At 32.2% G+C, this 10,448-nt stretch overlaps 1 long non-coding RNA gene across 1 annotated transcript; it reads left to right on the forward strand.

The window, feature by feature from the left end:
- Nucleotides 1-7,187: 7,187 nt before the first annotated feature.
- On the forward strand, nucleotides 7,188-8,869 carry LOC129297254 (uncharacterized). Its single transcript, XR_008590154.1, has 3 exons — nucleotides 7,188-7,427; nucleotides 8,091-8,156; nucleotides 8,704-8,869. It is a non-coding gene; the product is annotated as an uncharacterized LOC129297254 (long non-coding RNA).
- The last annotated feature ends 1,579 nt before the right edge of the window (nucleotides 8,870-10,448 follow it).

Genomic DNA, 10,448 nt, shown 5'->3' on the forward strand with positions numbered 1-10,448 from the left:
TTTTCCCAAACATTCCCAACGTTTCCAGAGTTGAATGCGTTTTGTGTAACTCCAACGTTTCCAGACAAGTTTTTAAATAATTTTTATGAGACTGTAACCGAGTTTTTAAACCGGTGGTAACCTCCCAACGTTCATGTCCACCTTCGGGCTATATATAGCCATGGGTTCAGACAGAGCGAAAGACAGAAGCCTCTTGAGTCCTCGCGGTTCTCTCTTCCTCCCTCTGCCAATCTATCTGTGTGCGTCTGTAATCCCGCGTTCCACCGAGGAAGTGCTTGTTTAATCCTGGGGAACTGCCGGCCGTCCGAGGGTGTGTCGGAATAGTTCTTAAGGACAGTGTCCTTCTGGTCACGACTCAAGCAACCGGTCAGGAGTTTGCTGTTACACACGTTTGTCGCCGGTATTATTCAACAATATTAGGTAACGTGTTCTATTGCTGCCCATATTTCATATCATGACAACATATTTTCAAAGATATGAATGTCCTATTCTCCATGTGCAGACTCCCAGGATGTAATCAGTCATATCGGTCGTGTTTTCTAGATACATACAAATTTGACATTATCTTGATCTGTTTCACGATCGACGCAGCAGCTGATCAAATCGTACAGAACTCAAATTCAAACTATAATGGAAGATTAATAGCCATTAGGATTTATGGTTAATTTACGCTCTCCCCCATCAGGAATGTCGTTGATGGTCTGGATTGATCGCAACTCTGGCTGGGATGATCCAGTGCCCAACCATGCATACAGCGATTAAGAAGTTTAGAAAGATGAAAATTAATCTTATTCACATCACTGCCTCTGCCATATATGAGGCTTTCATATTCACACATGATTCCAAATCCAAACGCATCACCACTGCCATAATATTTGTTTTGTTCCGCTCAGATTCCTCTCCCCGTTCGGCGACGTCCCACTCACAGCGACTACCATTGACGCCCACGTCAATCACAATAGCTATTTCAAGTCACTTATAATTACCACTTTTTTTTAAACAATGCTTTATGTCATATTTTGAAAGATCAATTGCGACCGTCACTTCTGAAATTTCACGCCAATTTTTTGAAATTTGACATTGATAGGTAAAATATTATTTTGCGACTAATATTTTGAAATTTAATATCAAACATTCAAGTGAAGAGGTTAATTGTGTAACTTTATATTATCATTACAACTGAAGGTCCTTCCCTGAAATTTTTTATTTTATTTTATTTTTTTCTGCCTCAGGGTGAGGTTACGTTAGAGCATTGATTCCAGAGCGCCATTCCCCGCCGTCATAGTATTATTGGAGAACTGACAATAAATGGGCCGAGTCAATAGACTTGTCAATACTTACATGTAACGTCATTTATTATTAGATAGCAGGTAATTGTATAAATTTAAAAAAATGATATTGGACATCTTGTTGCTTAAAGCTTGCAAACTACAAAACATATGATGATGGTAGAATTACCTTCACGAAAAGGTGTGATGAAACATTTATGCTGTACTTGGCTCGAAAAGAAGAACAAAAAGGAGAAAAAATAAAAAGAGAAGAAAAATGAAAGAAAATAATTTTCTCCCATTATACCTAATTGAGTGAGAAAAAACAAAAAAAAATATTAATTTTATATAGACAATAATAATTTTATTATTTATAAAAATATTTATATAATAAAATTTAATATTTTAACCTATCATATAAATATATAATAATTTTTATCATAGACCAAACAAAAATATAATTAAAAATTATTTTATCCAGTTTAAAATTTTATTTATTAAATTATTAAATATATGATGGTATTAAAATTTGAAAATATAACCAAATATAAGATATTTACCTAAAAATTTAGAATTAATATTAGTGTAATTAATTTAAAAATTAAATATACTTCTTGTTTAACAAAAATTCACTATCAAAATATAATTACATTACAAATATTATGATAAAAATGAAAGGAAGCGAGAGGTGGTAATGAAAAATTTGGTGGGTAAACTTAAAAATAAAATTTTTCTTCCAAAATTTCTCCTTATTTAAAAAAAAAAAGTTGAAAGTAAAAACATGTGAATCTCATATATTATTCTTTTCTCATTTTTTTCCATAGCCAAATAAAAAAAATGTTGGTTTTCTTTTATTTTTTTCTTTTATATATAGAAACGAAGTTAGTATTTGTTTTGGATTATTTTATAAAATATTGGTAACAGTCACTTTGCTCTACACTAAAGCTAGTTTTTTAATCAGCTACAGTAATCTGGTTAAAACTTTAATTTTTTCAAAAACAGTATGTCTTTTCAATTATATTATCATTAATTAAATGCTTTATATAAATACTTTAATAATGACAGACAAAATTTCAATGAACTATATTTTAAAAAAAATAATAAATGAAATAAGGATATAGTTAAGAAATATAAAAAGTACTGAATCCTTTCATTTTAGATCAAACAAAATTTCTAAAAAAAATTGTTCAAAAAAAAATTTCTCAAAAAAAAAAGCCTTAAATTATAGGCAGGACATTTAGCTTAAGATTTGTGATGGACGGAAACAATCGTCACTCCAACTCACACATTGGCCTATTTAACGCGGATTGAGAATGGCAGAATGGGAGATAATGGCGATGCAACAATGGAATATTCCAAGGAATTTTGAATTATCTCTATTTTCACTTATATACCAGCCCAGCCATGGTCGTTTTTTCACACTTCCGTCGTATATTCTAAAATCGCGTGGGTGGTTGGCCAAGAAAAGAAAGAAAGAAAGAAAGAAAGAAATCGCGTAAGTGAGTCAGTGAAAAGTGGAAACTTGCGTTTTGTATCTGCGGGGTGTAATTAAGGTGCATCGTGATTAATAATCGGTTCATCCAATTTTCTGTCCCTCTACCATCCCAGGCTTGTCCCACTCGTCATCCATTCGCATCTAGACAAGGCACCTTGTTAGATAGACAAGAGCGAATGTTTCGCCCACTTTGACGTATTCTTTCGAGTTTTGGTCATCAAACCAGAATATTTTCTGTAACCTGGAAGTTTTCAGCCCCTCGATTCTCTTTTTTAATTATATTACAAGACTTTCTCTTCCCGCCTCCCAAGTGTGCTTCCCCCAGTCCCCACACGCCCAAGCATTTTAAAGTCAAAACGATCTCTGACTTTTCTCAATCTCGGTTACCAACAAATCTTACCACGCTGTCCATCTCGCGCGAAAATAAAATAACACGATTAATTTGCGCTGAAGCAATCACGCAGTGAAAATTAATACTATTCTACGACCCACCCGCGGAAGTAAGGACGAGCAAAACTACATCGAAACTGAAAATTGAATAGGATTGAATTGAATGTTATCTATTTAATTTGATTTATTTAATTTTTGAGTTTGGTTTGATTTTTTTATTTTAAATATTTCGGTTGATTGGTTCGATTTGGTTAGTGAAATTTAAAATCGAATAGATCGATCTGACCGAATTACATATAATTTATTAATTTATAAATTATATAAATTATTTTTATTTTTTATTTTTTATAATAAAAAATAAAAAATAATAATATCACTTGAAAACCCATTTCAGTCAGTCACTCTCATCAGTAGGTGTTGTGACTGAATTATGGGGCCATTATTTGATCATCGGTGTTTATTTATGGTTGTTTATTTGATTATCCATGCCTTTATAATATTTGAGCTTTATGTCATATGGGTGTAATAGAATGGGCTCATATTGAAAAAAATGAATAGAAAAAAGGCCCAATTTTATAGTATTGTTTGTTTTAATATTTAAAAAATAAGTCCAATTTTAATAGCCAAATATGAAACTGAAAAATCGAATTAACCGACCGAACCAAATTATCAAATTTCAGTTCGGTCCTTGTTCGGTTCGATTGGCTTATTCGGTTCGATTTGGTTTTCATTTTCAGTGTTATTCGATCGATCGGTTCTGCATATTTTGAAACCAAACTGAACCGAACCGACCGATGCTCACCCGTACGCGAAAGTCTCGTCGTGGGAGTAATATGAAGTATGAACAATATTTTCTTCGTTCGAAATAATAAGTCACGTTTAGGAAAAATTTAACATCTGAAAATATAAAATATTTTGATAAAAATAATATTTTATTATATACATTTTTAATATTATTTTTTTATTATATTCTCTCCCTCTAATATTTTTTATAAAATGAACATTAAATGAATGAAATTTTAAAAGTTTATATTTTTATTTTAAAAATAAATTTATTAATATGTTTAATAAATTTTATTAACATAAGTAATTTTATTTAAAAATATGTTAAATTGTTGTTATGCCAGACTGAGAACCTTATAAATTCCGCTGCAACTCGAGACCCAAATCTCTAGTTATTATTATATGCATAAAAAAATAATCTTCGTAATAATGGTCCGGGCATTAATCTTCGAGTTGCTTTGTTCACCACGTGGCCGCGGTTGAACCTTGACTCATTCTATGTTACAAATCAACGAAAAGTGAATGTACCGCAGCGAACTATCAGTGAATTACTAGATTTCACTTCCATGCCGACAAAGGCGAATATATGTTTAACGGCTCTTTGGAGAAAAAAAATGTAATTTTTTTAATTGCAAACAAATTTAAAATGGATTTTGGCCAACACTCCATGGTCTGTGTTTGCAATTTGGCTTCAATTCATCGACTCCTGGATTCTTCGCCGGTCTTAGTAAACAATGCTTATGGGTTAATTAAATTTAGATGTATCCAACTGCATCCACTGAATCGTTAAAGGCTACGATGGCCAGCTTTTTCTTTTTGCTTGCCGTGTATCACATACGGAGCACCACTCAAGCTTTAATTATCGTTGGATAGATATGCTGGCATGCAACTGTGTTCAGTCTGTTGAAATTAATGACGTTTGATTTTTGGTTTAAGGATATAAATTTAAAACAAGTCTATGGTGCCTGTTCCAACAAATGTAAAATATGAGGATGTTGATATGTTCCAACGCAACAAGAGAGAGCACCGTAGGAGCTTAGATACCGACCAGATTTGAAGTCAAAGAAACAAGGCCGAGTTGTGATCCACTCGCGTGGCCGCCAAATGTGGTTTCCACTGACCACGCTCCTTCTAGAAATGCTTTCTGCAGTTTCACTGTTGCCTTCCCCGATCGATCTCCTTTCATTAATCATTCATGTAATCTAATCGCTTTAACCACGCGTCATTCTAATTCCTCAATCTTGATTTCGTGCCTTTTCTCATCCTATAAAAAAACTTTGTCGCTATCGTGTTTTTTACTTATTATGTTCATTCATTAAACTCAATTTTAACTTTCCCTTCTCTTTTCCCGCACAGCTCGCCCTCCCATTAATTGATATTCATGATATCTCTTTCCCCGTAAAAAATGGAAAAGCTAGCAAGAACAGGTGAGTTGATTTCAACATAAACAGCTGCTTGAATTTGATCTAATATTAATGGGTATTAGATAGATGTATAAAAAATAATATTTTTTTCGAGACAAATCAATATCGCGTTGATATTTAAATGATATAAATTAAAAATACTATTTGAAAAGTAGTGTGAAATCGCAGAGACGCAGACCCTGGTTTATTATTCATAATATAAACTGCCTAGGGGGAAATGAAGATGGCCTCCATGCACGTCTTTGCATCCGTTACTACTATAAAAAATGATATAAATGATGATTATTTTTTTCATAAATCACACTTGTAAACTGTCATTTATGACTTTGTCATTTAAAGTCTCTCTAAATAAATTATGATTATTTACCTATCATTTATTTCTTTATATAAATGACGGTTAAATATATGAAATTCTTATTTTCTACACATATGTATTAATCAATTTTAATAAAATTTATCTATCCTTTGGTTTTTCATCAAGAGAATTGAGATAATATACTTTTGAAGTGCTACTATATGGTTCAGTGGCAATCAGCATCCAATGATCTCTAAAAGCATTAACAAGTGTTATAAAATTATAACTAATTTACTAAATTAATCTTAACAAATTCATTAATAAAGTAAGAAGTAGGTTACCCTTGGCAATATGGTAATAAGAATAATGTCCCCATTTGAACCCTTGTTTTAAAATTTTTATTTAATTGCTTGGCTTGATATAAAATCTTGTCCTTTTTAATTAAAGTATTGTGCACCAACCTCATAGGGACTAATAAAAATGATGGGCAATAAATTATAGTTCTTACTTGAAATTGTCCTCGAATTGTTAGATAATAAATTCACCCCATTGTTTTTGTGAGACTAATAGCCTTATTAATTTGGGAACTTCAACACTAATGTTTTTGACTGATTTTTTAATGTATTTCATTCTAAAAAAATATTGAAATATCCACATTTCCTTTTTAGTTTATTGAATGACAAATTTCATTCGACTAGCATCAATGGTGAATGCTAACTGTAAAATAAGGAAATTAATTAGATTTGTGATCAAATAATTATAATGATTATGAGTAAAGTATTTTACCTATACCTGCTTCCAAATATAATTCTTTGTTACTGGACTAACATCATTCCAACTCCTAATTGTAATGGGCACATTTGCCTTTATCACAACCCCTATATAGTTGATAAATTTATTTCTATTGATATTAATAAGTTAACTTTTGTAATTTCACTTAAGCTCATATTTTTATCCAATAGCCCTTATCCTATTCACCTCGATAATCAATGCCAATCCCCTTATTATTTAATATGATTTTTGTTAAATTTATTGGTCATTCATGTCAATGTTAGAATAAGTATTGCTAGATCCATTAAGATCAATACTTTTTTGAGAAGCCATTTGCCTACAAAAATAGAAAAAACAAATATGGAGAAGAAATGAATGATAAAATGATTAAAAAAGTAATTAACTACTTTACGTGCAAAAAAAATTTGGCAATATAACACCATAAAAATAAGTATTGTAACATCCTGATTTTTATATAATAAAAAAATTGTGGAATTTAGGTTTTGAAGAAAAAAAAAGATAATAATAGGAATTTATATTATTTGAGGTTATTTAGAAATAATATTATGATTAGGTATTTAATTATGAATTTAAAAATTTAAATTTAAAACCACATAAGCAATATTTAGTTAAGATATAATACATAAATAATTTTTTTTTATGTGTGTGTTAAAAAAAAGAGAAGGTAGAAGGAACAAAAAAAAGGGAGATGGAAGGTTGTTGTTTCTAAGTCCCACATTGGTTAGATGAGGGAAGAGAAGAGGTGCCTTCATGTATAAAAAGGAGGGGGTGTGTGCATTAGGAAGCATGAGAGGCTAAGATGCAATTTAGAGAAAATTGCAACTTTTGGCCCAAAGGTTTGAATAATTAAATTCAAACCTATAGTTTTTTTTTAATATAATTTTGGGACTCACAATCCCATTTTTATATTATTTTTCTCTCTTCCTCTCACGTTGCTCAGCGTTTTCTCGCAAGAGGGGATTATTTTCTTTTTTCTTCAGGTATGTTCTAACTTTCCTGTTTAGATTAGCATTTAAAAATTTATTTAATTACAAAATTAATTTTATAGTTATTTTTTTAAATAATATTAGCTTTCTAGTGATATGATTATTTTGTAGGATAGAGTAAATATTTTGATTAGAATTTTTCTATAGGATAGTTAATCTGATGATATGATGGATTAAAAATATAGGTTAAAATTCTTAGGGATATAATAAATATTATAGAATATTTTCTTGAGGTTGAAACTCATGTTTAAAAATTTTTGAGTTAAAATCTAGATCTATATGGTTGAATTTATGTGGAATCTAAGATGTAGGGATAAACCTATGATTATTAAATATTTATTTAAGTATGAATAGGTATTTTTGAGGTTATAGAAAGGTGATTTGAGGCTTCAGGATAATTTTAAAATTTAATTTATTTTTGGATAAATTTTTAGAATATAGAAGGATGAAATTGTGATACTAGAAGTGAATTGAGGATAAAAAAAAAAGTTCATTAGGGTATGAGAATTTTAGAAAAGAATTTAGAAAGTTAAATGAGGCATAAATCTTAAATTAGTGTTAATATGGACTATAGATCTAAGACTTTCTAACTCTTTAAATTAGAGTTATTTATTTTAATGTAAAATTAATATATAGTATTGTGAAATAATTATGTAGATTATATTGACAAAGATAGTGGTGAAAAAGGAGTTGTGAAGGGGAACTTGTTATTCAAGATACAAGGTAACCATTATTAATGTGTTGTGATAGGTGTATTTGTGAATGGTTATGTGTTGTTTTGTTGTTTGGAAAAATTATGAATTATTGAAAATAAATACTGTATATACTTGTTTGAAATTATTGCCAAGTGGGTTAAAAATTTATTTTTGTTTATCATGATGAGATATTATTGTTCGGATATATTCCTGTTTGGATATTTGAATGATGCATGACTTGTCAGGGTATTTTAATGTATGGTGTTAATGGAATTTCTGTTCGGTTAATTATTACCACGTGGTAAGCCCTCATTGGACCCAATGAGTGGCGTGTCGCTTGGTCCAACTCACCTTTGGCCGGGTGATTTGGCGTCCGAGCATGGTGAAAGGAGGATATAAGGTGCAGTCATGCAATTAAATACTTGTTCGGTTTGTTTGAAAATATTGTTCGGTTAAATGTTTTGTGTGCCCACTTAGTAATCGCATGATTAGTTACATCCGCATGCATCATTACATATTAATTTTTGGTTACTGGGACTTTTAAGTCTCATTCCCCGTGGTTAATATTTTTACAGGAGCGAATCCGGCCGAGAAAGCACCAGAGGTGTAATTATGGTGTATGAGACACCATCTTTTACGTTGCCTCTTATTTTGGATTATACAATGTATCTTGTGCCAACTTAGGACATATCATGTCTATGGAGCATGTAAACTCTAATCCTTTTTATTAAATGCATTTATATGTCCAAGAGGATTATGTCTGTCCCTTTTGATTCATGACCTAATTTAAATAACATGCTATGAGGATCATGTCTGTCCCTCATGGTTCTAATTGCTTTTTGAGATATTTTAAGACCTGTGGTATATTGTCTTGGATGTATCATGGTAGAAATTTTTCTATCATGATAAGGGTATGATAAGGGTTCAATGAAAAAAATGATTTCTTGAATTAATAATTTGCGAAAAATCGGTTTGTAAATTTGAGGGTGTTACATATTGGTATCAGAGCATTATGTTTCGAGCCTCTATTTTAGTAACACTTATTTAAACTTTTGTTTGAAACTATTATTTGTGTGAATTTAATATGTATTTATTATATATGGTGCATTGCATATAGTCGGTTGGCAATATACATTGTTATGGTGCTTCTCATTGTATGGCCATTATATAGCTAGGCTAATTTTATTATTTATATCTTGTATCCTTTAGGAGGGGAGAGAAAATGCCTATTACTCGCAGTAACTTAGGATCCTAACATGAGCACCCACCACCTCCACCGCCAAATGAGGAGCCTGATTTGGCGGAATTGAGAGTACTTGTAAAGACGTTAACAGACAAGGTTCAAAAATATGAACGAGAGTTGACGAAGCTAAAAAGACAAAGTTCGTTGAGAATGGAGATAGGGCTCATGTTGAGAGTCATGTAGGGGAAGGCAGTTCCTCACATCCTACCATTCCGAGAGATTATGAGCTTAGAAGGGAGGAGACTAAGTAAGAGGAACAGAGAGTCCCACCGACCATTATTGATGTGTGGGAAACTGTTAGGAAGTTTAACCATCCCTCGTTTGATGGTAACCTTAAACCATCTGTGGTAAAGGAATAGGTGAAAAAACTCAAGTCCATCTTTCGAGTAGTCACATGCACCAATAATTAGAAGGAGCAAGTAGTATTAGTGCTCCTAGTGAAGGGAGCAAGAGATTGGTGGGAGACAGTGGGACACAAGGATGATTCGACACTCACATGAGAGGAGTTTAAGGGGAAAAAAAATTGTTCAGGCATTACTTTCCATCAAAGTTAAGGTCTGAGAAGGAAGCTGAGTTACATGCTTAAGCAAGGAAACCTATATGAGGACACATTCATTGCTAAGTTTCAGAAGTTATCTAGATACTCCACATACTTGTAGTATAGGGATGATTCTGAATGGAAGGCCAAGCGCTTATTGGAGAAGGCTAGACCAGAATTGAGGGAGCAATTGATCTGAGACTATGATGAAATGTGCATAAAATTGCAAGTAGTAGCTCACAGTAAGAGGGAGGTTGAGAGAGAGAAGAGGGGGTATTCATATAGTAGACCCCCAACCTATCCCCAACCCACAGGAGGCATTATGAAGAAGAACCATCAAGGTTCGAGTAGCTCATGGAACCAGGGAAGGCAGAAGGGTCCATTTCAAAAGGGCCAAGGACAGAGAAGTTATCATAGTGGTTATCACGAATCATAGAGGGGCCCAACAGTATCTACCCCTGCTCTGAGTACAGTGAGCTCTCAACAGTGCACTAAATGCGGGCGTCGTCATTTCGGACAGTGCTGGGTCTGTTACATTT

The sequence above is a fragment of the Prosopis cineraria genome, unplaced genomic scaffold (assembly GCF_029017545.1).
Source record: "Prosopis cineraria cultivar Desert tree isolate PC_DT_omini unplaced genomic scaffold, ASM2901754v1 PC482, whole genome shotgun sequence".
NCBI classification, from domain to species: Eukaryota; Viridiplantae; Streptophyta; class Magnoliopsida; order Fabales; family Fabaceae; genus Prosopis; species Prosopis cineraria.